This window comes from Podarcis cretensis (assembly GCF_951804945.1).
Source record: "Podarcis cretensis genome assembly, chromosome: 5".
NCBI classification, from domain to species: domain Eukaryota; kingdom Metazoa; phylum Chordata; class Lepidosauria; order Squamata; family Lacertidae; genus Podarcis; species Podarcis cretensis.
Window position 1 is genome coordinate 12,129,608 of NC_137174.1, and position 22,012 is coordinate 12,151,619.

Consider the following 22,012-nt stretch of genomic DNA (forward strand, 5'->3'; position numbering starts at 1 on the left):
GCGGTCGAAATAGAAGGCTTTTTATCTCAGGAAAAGAAATCAGCCTTCGACTACTTAACCTGCAGAATTTTTTTTTCTGAAAAAATCCCTAAGCCCCGGGGTCACAATTTAATGAAAAATCACACTTTTGGCCATTCACTCAACAATGGTGCCAAACGGTTGCAAATGCTCCCATGAGAGCTTTGGCAGTCGAAACAGAAGGCTTTTTATCACAGGAAAAGAAATCAGCACTCGACAACTTAACCTGCAGAAAAAGATTCTTTTGAAAAAATCCGTAAGCCCCGGGGTCACAATTTGATCAAAAATCTGACTTTCGGCCATTCACTCAAAAATGGTGACAAACAGTTGCAAATGCTCCCCTGAGAGCTTTGGCAGTCGAAACAGAAGGCTTTTTATCACAGGAAAAGAAATCAGCACTCGACAACTTAACCGGCGGAAAAAGATTCTTTTGAAAAAATCCGTAAGCCCCGGGGTCACAATTTGATAAAAAATCTGACTTTCGGCCATTCACTCAAAAATGGTGACAAACGGTTGCAAATGCTCCCCTGAGAGCTTTGGCAGTCGAAACAGAAGGCTTTTTATCACAGGAAAAGAAATCAGCACTCGACAACTTAACATGCGGAAAAAGATTCTTTTGAAAAAATCCGTAAGCCCCGGGGTCACAATTTGATCAAAAATCTGACTTTCGGCCATTCTCTCAAAAATGGTGACAAACTGTTGCAAATGCTCCCCTGAGAGCTTTGGCAGTCGAAACAGAAGGCTTTTTATCACAGGAAAGGAAATCAACCCTCGACAACTTAACCAGCAGAATTTTTTTTTAAAAAAAAAAATCCCTAAGCCACGGGGTCACAATTTCCTCAAAAATCTGACTTTCGGCCATTCACTAAAAAATGGTGACAAACGGTTGCAAATGCTCTCCTGAGAGGTTTGGTGGTCGAAACAGAAGGCTTTTTATCTCAGGAAAAGAAATCAGCCCTCGACAACTTAACCAGCAGAATATTTTTTTTAAAAAAAAATCCCTAAGCCACGGAGTCACAATTTCCTCAAAAATCTGATTTTTGGCCATTCACTCAAAAATGGTGCGAAACGGTTGCAAATGCTCTCCTGAGAGGTTTGGTGGTCGAAACAGAACGCTTTTTATCTCAGGAAAAGAAATCAGCCCTTGACAACTTAACTGGCAGAAAAAGATTTTTTTGAAAAAATCCCTAAGCAACGGTGTCACAATTTCATAAAAAATCCGACTTTCGGCCATTCACTCAGAAATGGTGCCAAACATTTGCATATGGGTCCCCTGAGAGGTTTGGCGGTCGAAACAGAAGGGTTTTTATCTCAGGAAAAGAAACCAGCCCTCAACACCTTAATCGACAGATCTTTTTATTTTATTTTTTGAGAAAATCCCTAAGCCCCGGAGTCACAATTTCATCAAAAATCTGACTTTTGGCCATTCACTCAAAAATGGTGCCTACTGAAGAAAGTAGCAAAAACCGGTAAGTCAAATAAGTCAAATCCCTTATTTTGACTCCTGGCTCCTCACACAGCTCCTGACTCACGACAGTGTGTTGCCCATCGCTGAGTTCTGACTAAAGGATTTTATGCAGCCACTGCTGGCGGGGACATTTTGGGACCCAAAATATCCAACGCCACTAAATTCTGGTGTACTTTTTAACATAATAGTGTAAACAGGAATCAACATACAAACACTGAGAAGCCATTCCTCCCGCCCCACTACTTTATATGGAAAAAACGGGAAAAACCTCTGTGACTGAGGCTACCAACATGGCGCCTTTTTGTACAACGAACACTTCTGAGGTCATTCTTATTACTGCTTTACTCCTGCTTTACTCCTGCTTTACTTCTGCTTTACTTCTGCTTTACTACTGCTTTACTACCATTTTACTACTGCTTTACTACACTTTTTCTACAGCTTTACTACTACATTAGAGCTACTACTATTCGAACACTTTACTATTGGGACCTTTTTCTATCGCTTTACTACTACTTTACTACTGTTTTACTACTACTTTACTACTGTTTTACTACTACTTTACTACTGTTTTACTACTGCTTTACTACTACATTACTACTACTTTACTACCATTTTACTACTGCTTTACTACACTTTTACTACAGCTTTACTACTGTTTTACTTTCACTTTACTACTGCTAGTTTGTTACTTATACTACTTTACTATTTATACTCCTATTTATACAGTAGACCTTCCTGAACAATGGCATGCCTGTCTATAGTAAGAAATAGTATTGTTACTATTTTATTAATTGTATATACTGCCCTTCATCCGTAGATTTAAGGTTGGTTTACAACTTAAAAATGCAAGGTGAAAAACACAAAATACGCAATAAAAACAAGAACAAACCAATCAGCCTCCTCCCTCAACCTCTCCTTTGGCTTGTCCTTCACTCATGACTTCTCTCTTGTTCCTTGATCTTAACTTCCCCACTTTTGCAAACCTTCCAGTTGTCCCTAATTTTCCCGGGACAGTCCCAGATTTCTTGAAGCTGTCCTGGTTTCTGATGTTATCCTGCTTTTCCTTAGGACGTCCCTATGTTCATGGGAGAAATGTTGGATGGTATGGAGTTATACATAGAATAGAATGATAGAATGATCTCGATACGAATCCAAGGCAGACCTTTTAACATCACAGTAATCCAAGTTTATGCACCAACTACTGGTGCTGAAGAAACTGAAACTGACCAATTCTATGAAGACTTACAACACCTTATAGAAGTGACACCAAAGAAGGATGTTCTTCTCATTATAGGGGATTGGAATGCTAAAGTAGGGAGGCAAGAGATAAAAGGAACAACTGGCAAGTTTGGCCTTGGAGATCAAAACGAAGCAGGGCAAAGGCTAATAGAGTTCTGTCAAGAGAACAAGCTGGTCATCACAAACAGGCTTTTCCAACAACACAAGAGACGACTCTACACATGGACATCACCAGATGGGCAGCATCGAAATCAGATTGATTATATTCTCTGCAGCCAAAGATGGAGAAGCTCTATACAGTCAGCAAAAACAAGACCTGGAGCTGACTGTGGCTCAGATCATCAGCTTCTTATAGCAAAATTCAAGCTTAAACTGAAGAAAGTAGGAAAAACCACTGGGCCGGTAAGATACAATCTAAGTCAAATCCCTTATGAATACACAGTGGAAGTGACGAACAGGTTTAAGGATTTAGATTTGGTGGACAGAGTGCCCGAAGAACTATGGATGGAGGCTCCTAACATTGTACAGGAGGCAACAACGAAAACCATCCCAATGAAAAGGAAATGCAAGAAAGCAAAGTGGCTGTCCAAGGAGGCCTTACAAATAGGGGAGGAGAGAAGGCAAGCAAAATGCAAGGGAGATCGTGAAACATACAGGAAATTGAATGCAGATTTCCAAAGAATAGCAAGGAGAGACAAGAAGACCTTCTTAAACGAGCAATGCAAAGAAATAGAGGAAAGCAATAGAATGGGAAGAACCAGAGATCTGTTCAAGAAAATTGGAGATATGAAAGGAACATTTCGTACAAAGATTTCCATAATAAAGGACAAAAGTGGAAAGGACCTAACAGAAGCAGAAGACCTCAAGAAGAGGTGGCAAGAATACACAGAGGAATTATACCAGAAAGATATGGATGTCTCGTACACCCCAGGTAGTGTGGTTGCTGACCTTGAGCCAGACATCCTGGAAAGTGAAGTCAAATGGGCCTTAGAAAGCACTGCAAATAACAAGGCCAGTGGAAGTGATGGTATTCCAGCTGAACTATTTAAAATTTTAAAAGATGATGCTGTTAAGGTGCTACACTCAATATGCCAGCAAATTTGGAAAACTCAGCAGTGGCCAGAAGATTGGAGAAGATCAGTCTACATCCCAATCCCAAAGAAGGGCAGTGCCAAAGAATGCTCCAACTACCGCACAATTGCATTCATTTCACACGCTAGCAAGGTTATGCTTAAAATTCTACAAGGAAGGCTCAAGCAGTATGTGGATCGAGAACTCCCAGAAGTGCAAGCTGGATTTAGAAGAGGCAGAGGAACCAGAGACCAAATTGCAAACATGCGCTGGATTAGGGAGAAAGCTAGAGAGTTCCAGAAAGACATCTACTTCTGCTTCATTGACTATGCAAAAGCCTTTGACGATGTCGACCACAGCAAACTATGGCAAGTTCTTAAAGAAATGGGAGTGCCTGATCACCTCATCTGTCTCCTGAGAAATCTCTACGTGGGACAAGAAGCTACAGTTAGAACTGGATATGAAACAACTGATTGGTTCAAAATTGGAAAAGGAATACGACAAGGCTGTATTTTGTCTCCCTGCTTATTTAATTTATATGCAGAATTCATCATGCGAAAGGCTGGGCTGGATGAATCCCAAGCTGGAATTAAGATTGCCGGAAGAAATATCAACAACCTCAGATATGCAGATGACACAACCTTGATGGCAGAAAGTGAGGAGGAATTAAAGAACCTTTTAATGAGGGTGAAAGAGGAGAGCGCAAAATATGGTCTGAAGCTCGACATCAAAAAAACGAAGATCATGGCCACTGGTCCCATCACCTCCTGGCAAATAGAAAGGGAAGAAATGGAGGCAGTGAGAGATTTGACTTTCTTGGGCTCCATGATCACTGCAGATGGTGACAGCAGCCACGAAATTAAAAGACGCCTGCTTCTTGGGAGAAAAGCAATGACAAACCTAGACAGCATCTTAAAAAGCAGAGACGTCACCTTGCCAACAAAGGTCCGTATAGTTAAAGCTATGGTTTTCCCAGTAGTGATGTATGGAAGTGAGAGCTGGACCATAAAGAAGGCTGATTGCCGAAGAATGGATGCTTTTGAATTATGGTGCTGGAGGAGACTCTTGAGAGTCCCATGGACTGCAAGAAGATCAAACGCATCCATTCTTAAGGAAATCAGCCCTGAGTGCTCACTGGAAGGACAGATTGTGAAGCTGAGGCTCCTGTACTTTGGCCACCTCATGAGAAGAGAAGACTCCCTGGAGAAGACACTGATGCTGGGAAAGATGGAGGGCACAAGGAGAAGGGGGCGACAGAGGACGAGATGGTTGGATAGTGTTTTTGAGGTTACCTGCATGAGTTTGACCAAACTGCGGGAGGTAGTGGAGGACAGAGGTGCCTGGCGTGCTCTGCTCCATGGGGTCATGAAGAGTCGGACACGACTAAACGACTAAACAACAACAACATAGGGAAGTTTTTTAATGTTTACTGTTTTATTACCTTTTTATATGTTTTGGAAGCCGCCCAGAGTGGCTAGAGCAACCCAGGCAGATGGATGTGGTATAAATACAGTGGTACCTCGGGTTACATATGCTTCAGGTTACAGATGCTTCAGGTTACAGACTCTGCTAACCCAGAAATAGTGCTTCAGGTTAAGAAATTTGCTTCCGAGAAGAGAAATCATGATCTGGCGGGATGGCGACAGCAGGAGGCCTCATTAGCTAAAGTGGTGCTTCAGGTTAAGAACAGTTTCAGTTTAAGAACGATCCTCCGGAACGAATTAAGTACTTAACCTGAGGTACCACTGTAGTACAATTGTTGTTACAGAACAGGGCACCCCTATTTTCATCGGAGAAATGTTGGAGGGTATACTTTTGTCCTCACCTCAGTTTTGACTCCGGGCTCCTCACACAGCTCCTGACTCACGACAGTGTGTTGCCCATCGCTCAGTTCTGACTAAAGGATTTTATGCAGCCACTGCTGGCGGGGACATTTTGGGACCCAAAATATCCAACGCCACTAAATTCTGGTGTACTTTTTAACATAATAGTGTAAACAGGGATCAACATACAAACACTGAGAAGCCTTCCCCCCCGCCCCACTACTTTATATGGAAACAACTGGAAAAACCTCTGTGATTGAGGCTACCAACATGGCGCCTTTTTGTACAACGAACACTTCTGAGCTCATTCTTATTACTGCTTTACTACTGCTTTACCACTGCTTTACTACTGCTTTACTACTACTTTACTACCGTTTTACTACTGCTTTAAAACTGCTTTACTGCTGCTTTACTACAGCTTTACTACTACATTAGAGCTATTCTACTTTAATACTGTTTTACTGCTACTTTACTATTGCTATACTACTACTTTACTATTGCTATACTACTTTACTATTGCTATACTACTACTTTACTACCGCCTTACCACTACTTCACTACTGCTTTCTTACCGCTTTACTACTGCATTACTACTGCATTACTACTACTTTACTACCCTTTTACTACTACTTTACTGCCATTTTACTACTGCTTCACTACTACTTTACTACCATCTTACTACTACTTTACTACCTTTTACTACACTTTTACTACTACTTTACTACAATTTTACTACTACTTTAATACTACTTTAAAGCTATTTTACTACTATTCTACCACTCAAAAATGGTGCCAAACGGATGCAAATGCTCCCCTGAAAGGTTTGGCGGTCGAAACAGAAGGCTTTTTATCTCAGGAAAAGAAATCAGCACTCGACAACTTTCCCAGCGGAGAAAGATTCTTTTGAAAAAATCCCTAACCCCCGGGGTCACAATTTGATCAAAAATCTGACTTTCGGCCATTCAGTAAAAAATGGTGCCAAATGGTTACAAATGCTTCCCTGAGAGGTTTGGCGGTCGAAACAGAAGGCTTTGTATCACAGGAAAGAAATCAACCCTCGACAACTTAACGTGCGGAAAAAGATTCTTTTGAAAAAATCCCTAAGCCCCGGGGTCTCAATTTCATCAAAATTTTGACTTTCGGCCATTCACTCAAAAATGTTGTCAAATGGTTGCTCATGCTCCCCTGAGAGGTTTGGCGGTCGAAAGAGAAGGCTTTTTATCACAGGAAAAGAAATCAGCACTCGAGAACTTAACCGGCGGAAAAAGATTCTTTTGAAAAAATCCCTAAGCCCCGTTGTCACAATTTCATCAAAAATTTGACTTTCGGCAATGCACTCAAAATTGTTGCCAAACGGTTGCAAATGCTTCCCTGAGGGGTTTGGCGGTCGAAACAGAAGGCTTTTTATCACAGGAAAAGAAATCAGCCTTCGACTACTTAACCTGCAGATCTTTTTTTTTCTGAAAAAATCCCTAAGCCTCGGGGTCACAATTTCATCAAAAAATCTGACTTTTGGCAATTCACTCAAAAATGGTGCCAAACGGTTTTAAATGCTCCCCCGAGAAGTTTGGCAGTCGAAACAGAAGGGTTTTTATTGCAGGAAAAGAAATTAACCCTCGACAACTTAGCCGGCAGAAAAAGATTCTTTTGAAAAAATCCTTAAACCCCGGGGTCACAATTTAATGAAAAATCTGACTTTCGGCCATTCACTCAAAAATGGTGACAAATGGTTTCAAATGCTCCCCTGAGAGGTTTGGCGGTCGAAACAGAAGGCTTTTAATCTCAGGAAAAGAAATCACCTTAACCTGCAGAAATTTTTTTTCTGAAAAAATCCCTAAGCCCCGGGGTCACAGTTTGATCAAAAATCTGACTTTTGGCCATTCACTCAAAAATGGTGCCAAACGGTTGCAAATGCTCCCCTGAGAGCTTTGGCAGTCGAAACAGAAGGCTTTTTATCACAGGAAAAGAAATCAGAACTCGACAACTTAACCGGCAGAATATTTTTTTGAAAAAAAAATCCCTAAGGCCCGGGGTCACAATTTCATCAAAAATCTGACTTTCGGCCATTCAGCGAAAAATGGTGCCAAACGGTTGCAAATGCTCCACTGAGAGGTTTGGCGGTCGAAACAGAAGGGTTTTTATTACAGGAAAAGAAATCAGCCCTCGACAACTTTACCGGCAGAAAAAGATTTTTTTGAAAAAATCCCTAAGCAACGGTTTCACAATTTTATGAAAAATCTGACTTTCGGCCATTCACTCTAAAATGTTGCCAAATGGTTGCAAATGCTCCCCTGAGAGGTTTGGCGGTCGAAACAGAAGGCTTTTTATCACAGGAAAAGAAATCAGCCCTCGACAACTTAACTGGCAGAATATTTTTTTTTAAAAAAATCCATAAGCCCCGGGTTCACTATTTCATCAAAAATCTGAATTTCGACCATTCACTCAAAATTGTTGCCAAACGGTTGCAAATGCTTCCCTGAGGTGTTTGGCGGTCGAAACAGAAGGCTTTTTATCACAGGAAAAGAAAACACCCTTCGACTACTTAACCTGCAGATCTGTTTTTCTCTGAAAAAATCCCTAAGCCCCGGGGTCACAATTTCATCAAAAAATCTGACTTTTGGCAATTCACTCAAAAATGGTGCCAAACGGTTTTAAATGCTCCCCCGAGAAGTTTGGCAGTCGAAACAGAAGGGTTTTTATTGCAGGAAAAGAAATTAACCCTCGACAACTTAGCCGGCGGAAAAAGATTCTTTTGAAAAAATCCCTAAGCCCCGGGGTCACAGTTTGATCAAAAATCTGACTTTTGGCCATTCACTCAAAAATGGTGCCAAACGGTTGCAAATGCTCCCCTGAGAGCTTTGGCAGTCGAAACAGAAGGCTTTTTATCACAGGAAAAGAAATCAGAACTCGACAACTTAACCGGCAGAATATTTTTTTTTTAAAAAAATCCCTAAGCCCCGGGTTCACAATTTCATCAAAAATCTGACTTTCGGCCATTCACTCAAAAATGGTGCGAAACGGTTTCAAATGCTCCCCTGAGAAGTTTGGCGGTCATAACAGAAGGCTTTTTTTCTTAGGAAAAGAAATCAGCCCTTGACAACTTAACCGGCAGAAAAAGATTTTTTTGAAAAAATCCCTAAGCCCCGTTGTCACAATTTCATCAAAAATCTGACTTTCGGCAATGCACTCAAAATTGTTGCCAAACGGTTGCAAATGCTTCCCTGAGGGGTTTGGCGGTCGAAACAGAAGGCTTTTTATCACAGGAAAAGAAATCAGCCTTCGACTACTTAACCTGCAGATCTTTTTTTTTTCTGAAAAAATCCCTAAGCCTCGGGGTCACAATTTCATCAAAAAATCTGACTTTTGGCAATTCACTCAAAAATGGTGCCAAACGGTTTTAAATGCTCCCCCGAGTAGTTTGGCAGTCGAAACAGAAGGGTTTTTATTGCAGGAAAAGAAATTAACCCTCGACAACTTAGCCGGCAGAAAAAGATTCTTTTGAAAAAATCCTTAAACCCCGGGGTCACAATTTAATGAAAAATCTGACTTTCGGCCATTCACTCAAAAATGGTGACAAACGGTTTCAAATGCTCCCCTGAGAGGTTTGGCGGTCGAAACAGAAGGCTTTTTATCTCAGGAAAAGAAATCACCTTAACCTGCAGAAATTTTTTTTCTGAAAAAATCCCTAAGCGCCGGGGTCACAGTTTGATCAAAAATCTGACTTTTGGCCATTCACTCAAAAATGGTGCCAAACGGTTGCAAATGCTCCCCTGAGAGCTTTGGCAGTCGAAACAGAAGGCTTTTTATCACAGGAAAAGAAACCAGAACTCGACAACTTAACCGGCAGAATATTTTTTTAAAAAAAAAATCCCTAAGCCCCGGGGTCACAATTTCATCAAAAATCTGACTTTCGGCCGTTCAGCAAAAAATGGTGCCAAACGGTTGCAAATGCTCCCCTGAGAGGTTTGGCGGTCGAAACAGCAGTGTTTTTATCTCAGGAAAAGAAATCAGCCCTCGACAACTTTACCGGCAGAAAAAGATTTTTTTGAAAAAATCCCTAAGCAACGGTTTCACAATTTTATGAAAAATCTGACTTTCGGCCATTCACTCTAAAATGTTGCCAAATGGTTGCAAATGCTCCCCTGAGAGCTTTGGCGGTCGAAACAGAAGGCTTTTTATCACAGGAAAAGAAATCAGCCCTCGACAACTTAACTGGCAGAATATTTTTTTTAAAAAAAATCCATAAGCCCCGGGTTCACTATTTCATCAAAAATCTGACTTTCGGCCATTCACTCAAAAATGGTGCTAAACGGTTGCAAATGCTCCCCTGAGACGCTTGGCGGTCGAAACAGAAGGCTTTTTATCTTAGGAAAAGAAATCAACCCTCGACAACTTAACCCGCAGAAAAAAAATTTTTTGGATAAATCCCTAAGCCACGGGGTCTCAATTTCATCAAAATTTTGACTTTCGGCCATTCACTCAAAAATGTTGTCAAATGGTTGCTCATGCTCCCCTGAGAGGTTTGGCGGTCGAAACAGAAGGCTTTTTATCTTAGGAAAAGAAATCAGCCCTCGACAACTTAACCGGCAGAAAAAGATTTTTTTGAAAAAATCCCTAAGCCCCGGGGTCACAATTTCATCAAAAATCTGACTTTCGGCCATTCACTCAAAAATGGTGCGAAACGGTTTCAAATGCTCCCCTGAGAAGTTTGGCGGTCATAACAGAAGGCTTTTTTTCTTAGGAAAAGAAATCAGCCCTTGACAACTTAACCGGCAGAAAAAGATTTTTTTGAAAAAATCCCTAAGCCCCGTTGTCACAATTTCATCAAAAATCTGACTTTCGGCAATGCACTCAAAATTGTTGCCAAACGGTTGCAAATGCTTCCCTGAGGGGTTTGGCGGTCGAAACAGAAGGCTTTTTATCACAGGAAAAGAAATCAGCCTTCGACTACTTAACCTGCAGATCTTTTTTTTTTCTGAAAAAATCCCTAAGCCTCGGGGTCACAATTTCATCAAAAAATCTGACTTTTGGCAATTCACTCAAAAATGGTGCCAAACGGTTTTAAATGCTCCCCCGAGTAGTTTGGCAGTCGAAACAGAAGGGTTTTTATTGCAGGAAAAGAAATTAACCCTCGACAACTTAGCCGGCAGAAAAAGATTCTTTTGAAAAAATCCTTAAACCCCGGGGTCACAATTTAATGAAAAATCTGACTTTCGGCCATTCACTCAAAAATGGTGACAAACGGTTTCAAATGCTCCCCTGAGAGGTTTGGCGGTCGAAACAGAAGGCTTTTTATCTCAGGAAAAGAAATCACCTTAACCTGCAGAAATTTTTTTTCTGAAAAAATCCCTAAGCGCCGGGGTCACAGTTTGATCAAAAATCTGACTTTTGGCCATTCACTCAAAAATGGTGCCAAACGGTTGCAAATGCTCCCCTGAGAGCTTTGGCAGTCGAAACAGAAGGCTTTTTATCACAGGAAAAGAAACCAGAACTCGACAACTTAACCGGCAGAATATTTTTTTTAAAAAAAAATCCCTAAGCCCCGGGGTCACAATTTCATCAAAAATCTGACTTTCGGCCGTTCAGCAAAAAATGGTGCCAAACGGTTGCAAATGCTCCCCTGAGAGGTTTGGCGGTCGAAACAGCAGTGTTTTTATCTCAGGAAAAGAAATCAGCCCTCGACAACTTTACCGGCAGAAAAAGATTTTTTTGAAAAAATCCCTAAGCAACGGTTTCACAATTTTATGAAAAATCTGACTTTCGGCCATTCACTCTAAAATGTTGCCAAATGGTTGCAAATGCTCCCCTGAGAGCTTTGGCGGTCGAAACAGAAGGCTTTTTATCACAGGAAAAGAAATCAGCCCTCGACAACTTAACTGGCAGAATATTTTTTTTTAAAAAAATCCATAAGCCCCGGGTTCACTATTTCATCAAAAATCTGACTTTCGGCCATTCACTCAAAAATGGTGCTAAACGGTTGCAAATGCTCCCCTGAGACGCTTGGCGGTCGAAACAGAAGGCTTTTTATCTTAGGAAAAGAAATCAACCCTCGACAACTTAACCCGCAGAAAAATATTTTTTTGAAAAAATCCCTAAGCCACGGGGTCACAATTTCATCAAAATTTTGACTTTCGGCCATTCACTCAAAAATGGTGCCAAACAGTTGCATATGGTCCCCTGAGAGGTTTGGCGGTCGAAACAGAAGTGTTTTTATCACAGGAAAAGAAATCAGCCCTCGACAACTTAACCTGCGGAAAAAGATTCTTTTGAAAAAATCCCTAAGCCCCGGGGTCACAATTTCATCAAAATTTTGACTTTCGGCCATTCACTCAAAAATGTTGTCAAACGGTTGCAAATGCTCCCCTGAGAGGCTAGGCGGTCAAAACAGAAGGCTTTTTATCACAGGAAAAGAAATCAGCACTCGACAACTTAACCGGCGGAAAAAGATTCTTTTGAAAAAATCCGTAAGCCCCGGGGTCACAATTTGATCAAAAATCTGACTTTCGGCCATTCACTAAAAAATGGTGACAAACGGTTTCAAATGCTCCCCTGAGAGGTTTGGCGGTCGAAACAGAAGGCTTTTTATCTCAGGAAAAGAAATCACCTTAACCTGCAGAATATTTTTTTTTTAAAAAAATCCCTAAGCCCCGGGGTCACAATTTCATCAAAAATCTCACTTTCGGCCATTCAGCAAAAAATGGTGCCAAACGGTCGCAAATGCTCCCCTGAGAGGTTTGGCGGTCGAAACAGAAGTGTTTTTATCTCAGGAAAAGAAATCAACCCTCGACAACTTAACCTGCGGAAAAAGATTCTTTTGAAAAAATCCCTAAGCCCCGGGGTCACAGTTTGATCAAAAATCTGACTTTTGGCCATTCACTCAAAAATGGTGCGAAACGGTTGCATATGGTCCCCTGAGAGGTTTGGCGGTCGAAACAGAAGGGTTTTTATCACAGGAAAAGAAATCAGCCCTTGACAACTTTACCGGCAGAAAAAGATTTTTTTGAAAAAATCCCTAAGCAACGGTTTCACAATTTTATGAAAAATCTGACTTTCGGCCATTCGCTCTAAAATGTTGCCAAATGGTTGCAAATGCTCCCCTGAGAGGTTTGGCGGTTGAAAAGAAGGCTTTTTATCACAGGAAAAGAAATCAGCCCTCGACAATTTAACTGGCAGAATATTTTTTTAAAAAAAAATCCATAAGCCCCGGGTTCACTATTTCATCAAAAATCTGACTTTCGGCCATTCACTCAAAAATGGTGCTAAACGGTTGCAAATGCTCCCCTGAGACGCTTGGCGGTCGAAACAGAAGGCTTTTTATCTTAGGCAAAGAAATCAACCCTCGACAACTTAACCCGCAGAAAAATATTTTTTTGAAAAAATCCCTAAGCCCCAAAGTCACCATTTCATCAAAAATCTGAATTTCGACCATTCACTCAAAATTGTTGCCAAACGGTTGCAAATGCTTCCCTGAGGGGTTTGGCGGTCGAAACAGAAGGCTTTTTATCACAGGAAAAGAAATCAGCCTTCGACTACTTAACCTGCAGATCTGTTTTTCTCTGAAAAAATCCCTAAGCCCCGGGGTCACAATTTCATCAAAAAATCTGACTTTTGGCAATTCACTCAAAAATGGTGCCAAACGGTTTTAAATGCTTCCCCGAGAAGTTTGGCAGTCGAAACAGAAGGGTTTTTATTGCAGGAAAAGAAATTAACCCTCGACAACTTAGCCGGCGGAAAATGATTCTTTTGAAAAAATCCCTAAGCCCCGGGGTCACAGTTTGATCAAAAATCTGACTTTTGGCCATGCACTCAAAAATGGTGCCAAACGGTTGCAAATGCTCCCCTGAGAGCTTTGGCGGTCGAAACAGAAGGCTTTTTATCACAGGAAAAGAAATCAGAACTCGACAACTTAACCGGCAGAATATTTTTTTTTAAAAAAAATCCCTAAGCCCCGGGGTCACAATTTCATCAAAAATCTGACTTTCGGCCATTCACTCAAAAATGGTGCCAAACGGTTGCAAATGCTCCCCTGAGAGGTTTGGCGGTCGAAACAGAAGTGTTTTTATCACAGGAAAAGAAATCAACCCTCGACAACTTAACCTGCGGAAAAAGATTCTTTTGAAAAAATCCCTAAGCCCCGGGGTCACAATTTCATCAAAATTTTGACTTTCGGCCATTCACTCAAAAATGGTGCCAAACAGTTGCATATGGTCCCCTGAGAGGTTTGGCGGTCGAAACAGAAGGGTTTTTATCACAGGAAAAGAAATCAGCCCTCGACAACTTAACCTGCGGAAAAAGATTCTTTTGAAAAAATCCCTAAGCCCCGGGGTCACAATTTCATCAAAATTTTGACTTTCGGCCATTCACTCAAAAATGGTGCCAAACAGTTGCATATGGTCCCCTGAGAGGTTTGGCAGTTGAAACAGAAGTGTTTTTATCACCGGAAAAGAAATCAGCCCTCGACAACTTAGCCGGCGGAAAAAGATTCTTTTGAAAAAATCCCTAAGCCCCGGGGTCACAGTTTGATCAAAAATCTGACTTTTGGCCATGCACTCAAAAATGGTGCCAAACGGTTGCAACTGCTCCCCTGAGAGCTTTGGCGGTCGAAACAGAAGGCTTTTTATCACAGGAAAAGAAATCAGAACTCGACAACTTAACCGGCAGAATATTTTTTTTTAAAAAAAATCCCTAAGCCCCGGGGTCACAATTTCATCAAAAATCTGACTTTCGGCCATTCAGCAAAAAATGGTGCCAAACGGTTGCAAATGCTCCCCTGAGAGGTTTGGCGGTCGAAACAGAAGGCTTTTTATCACAGGAAAAGAAATCAGCACTCGACAACTTAACCGGCGGAAAAAGATTCTTTTGAAAAAATCCCTAAGCCCCGGGGTCACAATTTCATCAAAATTTTGACTTTCGGCCATTCACTCAAAAATGGTGCCAAACAGTTGCATATGGTCCCCTGAGAGGTTTGGCAGTCGAAACAGAAGTGTTTTTATCACAGGAAAAGAAATCAGCCCTCGACAACTTAACCTGCGGAAAAAGATTCTTTTGAAAAAATCCCTAAGCTCCGGGGTCACAATTTCATCAAAATTTTGACTTTCGGCCATTCACTCAAAAATGTTGTCAAACGGTTGAAAATGCTCCCCTGAGAGGCTAGGCGGTCAAAACAGAAGGCTTTTTATCACAGGAAAAGAAATCAGCACTCGACAACTTAACCGGCGGAAAAAGATTCTTTTGAAAAAATCCGTAAGCCCCGGGGTCACAATTTGATCAAAAATCTGACTTTCGGCCATTCACTAAAAAATGCTGCCAAACGGTTGCAAATGCTCCCCTGAGAGGTTTGGCGGTCGAAACAGAAGGCTTTTTATCACAGGAAAAGAAATCAGCACTCGACAACTTAACCGGCGGAAAAAGATTCTTTTGAAAAAATCCCTAAGCAACGGTTTCACAATTTCATAAAAAATCCGACTTTCGGCCATTCACTCAAAAATGTTGCCAAATGGTTGCAGATGCTCCCCTGAGAGGTTTGGCGTTCGAAACAGAAGGCTTTTTATCACAGGAAAAGAAATCAGCCTTCGACAACTTTACCAACAGAAAAAGATTTTTTTGGAAAAATCCCTAAGCCCTTGGGTCACAATTTCCTCAAAAATCTCACTTTCGGCCCTTCACTCAAAAGTGGTGCCAAGCGGTTGCAAAGGCTCCCATGGAAGGTTTGGCGGTCAAAACAGAAGGCTTTTTATCTCGGGAAAAGAAACCAGCCCTCAACAACTCGACAGATCTTTTTATTATTTTTTTTTAGAAAATCCCTAAGTCCCGGAGTCACAATTTCATCAAAATTTTGACTTTCGGCCATTCACTCAAAAATGTTGTCAAACGGTTGCACATGCTCCCCTGAGAGGTTTGGCGGTCGAAACAGAAGGGTTTTTATCTCAGGAAAAGAAATCAGCCCTCGACAACTTAACTGGCAGAATATTTTTTTTTAAAAAAAATCCATAAGCCCCGGGTTCCCTATTTCATCAAAAATCTGACTTTCGGCCATTCACTCAAAAATGGTGCGAAACGGTTGCGAAGGCTCCCCTGAGAAGTTTGGCGGTCATAACAGAAGGCTTTTTATCTTAGGAAAAGAAATCAGCCCTTGACAACTTAACCGGCAGAAAAAGATTTTTTTGAAAAAATCCCTAAGCCCCGTTGTCACAATTTCATCAAAAATCTGACTTTTGGCCATTCACTCAAAAATGGTGCCAAACGGTTGCAAATGCTCCCCTGACAGCTTTGGCAGTCGAAACAGAAGGCTTTGTATCACAGGAAAAGAAATCAGAACTCGACAACTTAACCGGCAGAATATTTTTTTTTTAAAAAAATCCCTAAGCCCCGGGGTCACAATTTCATCAAAAATCTGACTTTCGGCCATTCAGCAAAAAATGGTGCCAAACGGTTGCAAATGCTCCCCTGAGAGGTTTGGCAGTCGAAACAGAAGTGTTTTTATCACAGGAAAAGAAATCAACCCTCGACAACTTAACCTGCGGAAAAAGATTCTTTTGAAAAAATCCCTAAGCCCCGTTGTCACAATTTCATCAAAATTTTGACTTTCGGCCATTCACTCAAAAATGTTGTCAAAAGGTTGCACATGCTCCCCTGAGAGGTTAGGCGGTCAAAACAGAAGGCTTTTTATCACAGGAAAAGAAATCAGCACTCGACAACTTAACCGGCGGAAAAAGATTCTTTTGAAAAAATCCGTAAGCCCCGTTGTCACAATTTGATCAAAAATCTGACTTTCGGCCATTCACTAAAAAATGCTGCCAAACGGTTGCAAATGCTCCCCTGAGAGGTTTGGCGGTCGAAACAGAAGGCTTTTTATCACAGGACAAGAAACCAGCCCTCGACAACTTAACCTGCAGAATTTTATTTTTTTTGAAAAAATCCCTAAGCCCCGGGGTCACAATTTCATCAAAAATCTGATTTTTGGCCATTCACTCAAAAATGGTGACAAACGGTTGCAAATGCTCCCCTGTGAGCTTTGGCCGTCGAAACAGAAGGCTTTTTATCACAGGAAAAGAAATCAGCCCTCGACAACTTAACCGGCAGAATATTTTTTTTAAAAAAAAATTCCTAAGCCACGGGGTCAGTATTTCATCAAAAATCTGACTTTCGGCCATTCACTAAAAAATGGTGCCAAACGGTTGCAAATGCTCCCCTGAGACGCTTGGCGTTCGAAACAGAAGTGTTTTTATCACAGGAAACGAAATCAGCCCTCGACAACTTAACCTGCAGAATTTTTTTTTTTGAAAAAATCCCTAAGCCCCAGCGTCACAATTTAATGAAAAATCTGACTTTCGTCCATTCACTCAAAAATGGTGACAAACGGTTGCAAATGCTCCCCTGAGAGGTTTGGCAGTCGAAACAGAAGGCTTTTTATCTCAGGAAAAGAAATTAGCCCTCGACAGCTTAACCGGCAGAATATTTTTTTTAAAAAAAAATCCCTAAGTCCCGGGTCACAATTTCATCAAAAATCTGACTTTCGGCCATTCAGCAAAAAATGGTGCCAAATGGTTGCAAATGCTCTCCTGAGAGGTTTGGCGGTCGAAACAGAAGTGTTTTTATCACAGGAAAAGAAATCAACCCTCGACAACTTAACCTGCAGAAAAAGATTCTTTTGAAAAAATCCCTAAGCCCCGGGGTCACAATTTTATGAAAAATCTGACTTTCGGCCATTCACTCAAAAATGTTGCCAAACGGTTGCAAATGCTCCCCTGAGAGGTTTGGCAGTCGAAACAGAAGGCTTTTTATCACAGGAAAAGAAATCAGCCCTCGACAACTTAACTGGCAGAATATTTTTTTTTTAAAAAAATCCATAAGCCCCGGGTTCACTATTTCATCAAAAATCTGGCTTTCGGCCATTCACTCAAAAATGGTGCCAAACGGTTGCAAATGCTCCCCTGAGAGCTTTGGCAGTCAAACAGAAGGCTTTTTATCACAGGAAAAGAAATCAGAACTCGACAGCTTAACCGGCAGAATATTTTTTTTTTTAAAAAATCCCTAAGTCCCGGGGTCACAATTTCATCAAAAATCTGACTTTCGGCCATTCAGCAAAAAATGGTGCCAAATGGTTGCAAATGCTCTCCTGAGAGGTTTGGCGGTCGAAACAGAAGTGTTTTTATCACAGGAAAAGAAATCAACCCTCGACAACTTAACCTGCAGAAAAAGATTCTTTTGAAAAAATCCCTAAGCCCCGGGGTCACAATTTTATGAAAAATCTGACTTTCGGCCATTCACTCAAAAATGTTGCCAAACGGTTGCAAATGCTCCCCTGAGAGGTTTGGCAGTCGAAACAGAAGGCTTTTTATCACAGGAAAAGAAATCAGCCCTCGACAACTTAACTGGCAGAATATTTTTTTTTTAAAAAAAATCCCTAAGCCCCGGGGTCACAATTTGATCAAAAATCTGACTTTCGGCCATTCACTAAAAAATGCTGCCAAACGGTTGCAAATGCTCCCCTCAGAGGTTTGGCAGTCAAAGCAGAAGGCTTTTTATCACAGGAAAATAAATCAGCCTTCGACTACTTAACCTGCAGATTTTTTTTTCTGAAAAAATCCCTAAGCCCCGGGGTCACAAATTCATCAAAATTTTGACTTTCGGCCATTCACTCAAAAATGGTGCCAAACAGTTGCATATGGTCCCCTGAGAGCTTTGGCGGTCGAAACAGAAGGGTTTTTATCACAGGAAAAGAAATCAGCCTTCGACAACTTTACCAACAGAAAAAGATTTTTTTGAAAAAATCCCTAAGCCCTTGGGTCACAATTTCCTCAAAAATCTGACTTTCGGCCCTTCACTCAAAAGTGGTGCCAAGCGGTTGCAAAGGCTCCCATGGAAGGTTTGGCGGTCGAAACAGAAGGGTTTTTATCACAGGAAAAGAAATCAGCCCTCGACAACTTAACCTGCGGAAAAAGATTCTTTTGAAAAAATCCCTAAGCCCCGGGGTCACAATTTCATCAAAATTTTGACTTTCGGCCATTCACTCAAAAATGTTGTTAAACGGTTGCAAATGCTCCCCTGAGAGGTTAGGCGGTCAAAACAGAAGGCTTTTTATCACAGGAAAAGAAATTAGCACTCGACAACTTAACCGGCGGAAAAAGATTCTTTTGAAAAAATCCGTAAGCCCCGGGGTCACAATTTGATCAAAAATCTGACTTTCGGCCATTCACTAAAAAATTCTGCCAAACGGTTGCAAATGCTCCCCTGAGAGGTTTGGCGGTCGAAACAGAAGGCTTTTTATCACAGGAAAAGAAATCAGCCCTCGACAACTTAACCGGCAGAAAAAGATTTTTTTGAAAAAATCCCTAAGCAACGGTTTCACAATTTCATCAAAAATCTGACTTTCGGCCATTCAGCAAAAAATGGTGCCAAACGGTTGCAAATGCTCCCCTGAGAGGTTTGGCGTTCGAAACAGAAGGCTTTTTATCACAGGAAAAGAAATCAACCCTCGACAACTTAACCTGCGGAAAAATATTCTTTTGAAAAAATCCCTAAGCCCCGGGGTCACAATTTCATCAAAATTTTGACTTTCGGCCATTCACTCAAAAATGGTGCCAAACAGTTGCATATGGTCCCCTGAGAGGTTTGGCGGTCGAAACAGAAGGCTTTTTATCACAGGAAAAGAAATCAACCCTCGACAACTTAACCTGCGGAAAAAGAGTCTTTTGAAAAAATCCCTAAGCCCCGGGGTCACAATTTCATCAAAATTTTGACTTTCGGCCATTCACTCAAAAATGTTGCCAAACGGTTGCAAATGCTCCCCTGAGAAGTTTGGCGGTCGAAACAGAAGGCTTTTTATCACAGGAAAAGAAATCAGCCCTCGACAACTTAACTGGCAGAATATTTTTTTAAAAATAATCCCTAAGCCCCGGGGTCACAATTTCATCAAAAATCTGATTTCATCAAAAAACGGTTGCAAATGCTCCCCTGAGAGGTTTGGCGGTCGAAACAGAAGGCTTTTTATCACAGGAAAAGAAATCAGCACTCGACAATTTAACCGGCGGAAAAAGATTCTTTTGAAAAAATCCGTAAGCCCCGGGGTCACAATTTAATCAAAAATCTGACTTTCGGCCATTCACTAAAAAATGCTGCCAAACGGTTGCAAATGCTCCCCTGAGAGGTTTGGCGGTCGAAACAGAAGGGTTTTTATCACAGGAAAAGAAATCAGCCCTCGACAACTTAGCCTGCAGAATATTTTTTTTTAAAAAAATCCCTAAGCCCCGGGGTCACAGTTTGATCAAAAATCTGACTTTTGGCCATTCACTCAAAAATGGTGCCTACTGAAGAAAGTAGCAAAAACCGATAAGTCAAATAAGTCAAATCCCTTATTTTGACTCCTGGCTCCTCACACAGCTCCTGACTCACGACAGTGTGTTGCCCATCGCTGAGTTCTGACTAAAGGATTTTATGCAGCCACTGCTGGCGGGGACATTTTGGGACCCAAAATATCCAACGCCACTAAATTCTGGTGTTCTTTTTAACATAATAGTGTAAACAGGAATCAACATACAAACACTGAGAAGTCTTCCCCCCCCCGCCCCACTACTTTATATGGAAAAAACTGGAAAAACCTCTGTGACTGAGGCTACCAACATGGCGCCTTTTTGTACAACGAACACTTCTGAGGTCATTCTTATTACTGCTTTACTTCTGCTTTACTACTGCTTTACTTCTGCTTTACTTCTGCTTTACTACTGCTTTACTACCATTTTACTACTGCTTTACTACACTTTTTCTACAGCTTTACTACTACATTAGTAGTAGTACTACTATTCCAACAATTTACTATTGGGACCTTTTTCTATCGCTTTACTACTACTTTACAACTATCTTACTGGCGTTTCACTACTGTCGTACTACCATTTTACTACTGCTTTACTACTGCTTTACTACTACTTTACTACTACTTTACTACAGTTTTACTACTACTTTACTACTGTTTTATTACTACTTTACTACTGCTTTACTACTACTTTACTACTGTTTTACTACTGCTTTACTACTGTTTTACTACTGCTTTACTACTACATTACTACTACTTTACTACCATTTTACTACTGCTTTACTACACTTTTACTACAGCTTTACTACTGTTTTACTTTCACTTTACTACTGCTTTTTTGTTACTTATTCTACTTTACTATTTATACCCCTATTTATACAGTAGAACTTCCTGAACAATGGCATGCCTGTCTATAGTAACAAATAGTATTGTTACTATTTTATTAATTGCATATACTGCCCTTCATCCGTAGATTTAAGGTTGGTTTACAACTTAAAAATGCAAGGTGAAAAACACAAAATACGCAATAAAAACAAGAACAAACCAATAAGCCTCCTCCCTCAACCTCTCCTTTGGCTTGTCCTTCACTCATGACTTCTCTCTTGTTCCTTGATCTTAACTTCCCCACTTTTGCAAACCTTCCAGTTGTCCCTAATTTTCCCGGGACAGTCCCAGATTTCTTGAAGCTGTCCTGGTTTCTGATGTTATCCTGCTTTTCCTTAGGACGTCCCTATGTTCATGGGAGAAATGTTGGATGGTATGGAGTTATACATAGAATAGAATGATAGAATGATCTCGATACGAATCCAAGGCAGACCTTTTAACATCACAGTAATCCAAGTTTATGCACCAACTACTGGTGCTGAAGAAACTGAAACTGACCAATTCTATGAAGACTTACAACACCTTATAGAAGTGACACCAAAGAAGGATGTTCTTCTCATTATAGGGGATTGGAATGCTAAAGTAGGGAGGCAAGAGATAAAAGGAACAACTGGCAAGTTTGGCCTTGGAGATCAAAACGAAGCAGGGCAAAGGCTAATAGAGTTCTGTCAAGAGAACAAGCTGGTCATCACAAACAGGCTTTTCCAACAACACAAGAGACGACTCTACACATGGACATCACCAGATGGGCAGCATCGAAATCAGATTGATTATATTCTCTGCAGCCAAAGATGGAGAAGCTCTATACAGTCAGCAAAAACAAGACCTGGAGCTGACTGTGGCTCAGATCATCAGCTTCTTATAGCAAAATTCAAGCTTAAACTGAAGAAAGTAGGAAAAACCACTGGGCCAGTAAGATACAATCTAAGTCAAATCCCTTATGAATACACAGTGGAAGTGACGAACAGGTTTAAGGATTTAGATTTGGTGGACAGAGTGCCCGAAGAACTATGGATGGAGGCTCCTAACATTGTACAGGAGGCAACAACGAAAACCATCCCAATGAAAAGGAAATGCAAGAAAGCAAAGTGGCTGTCCAAGGAGGCCTTACAAATAGGGGAGGAGAGAAGGCAAGCAAAATGCAAGGGAGATCGTGAAACATACAGGAAATTGAATGCAGATTTCCAAAGAATAGCA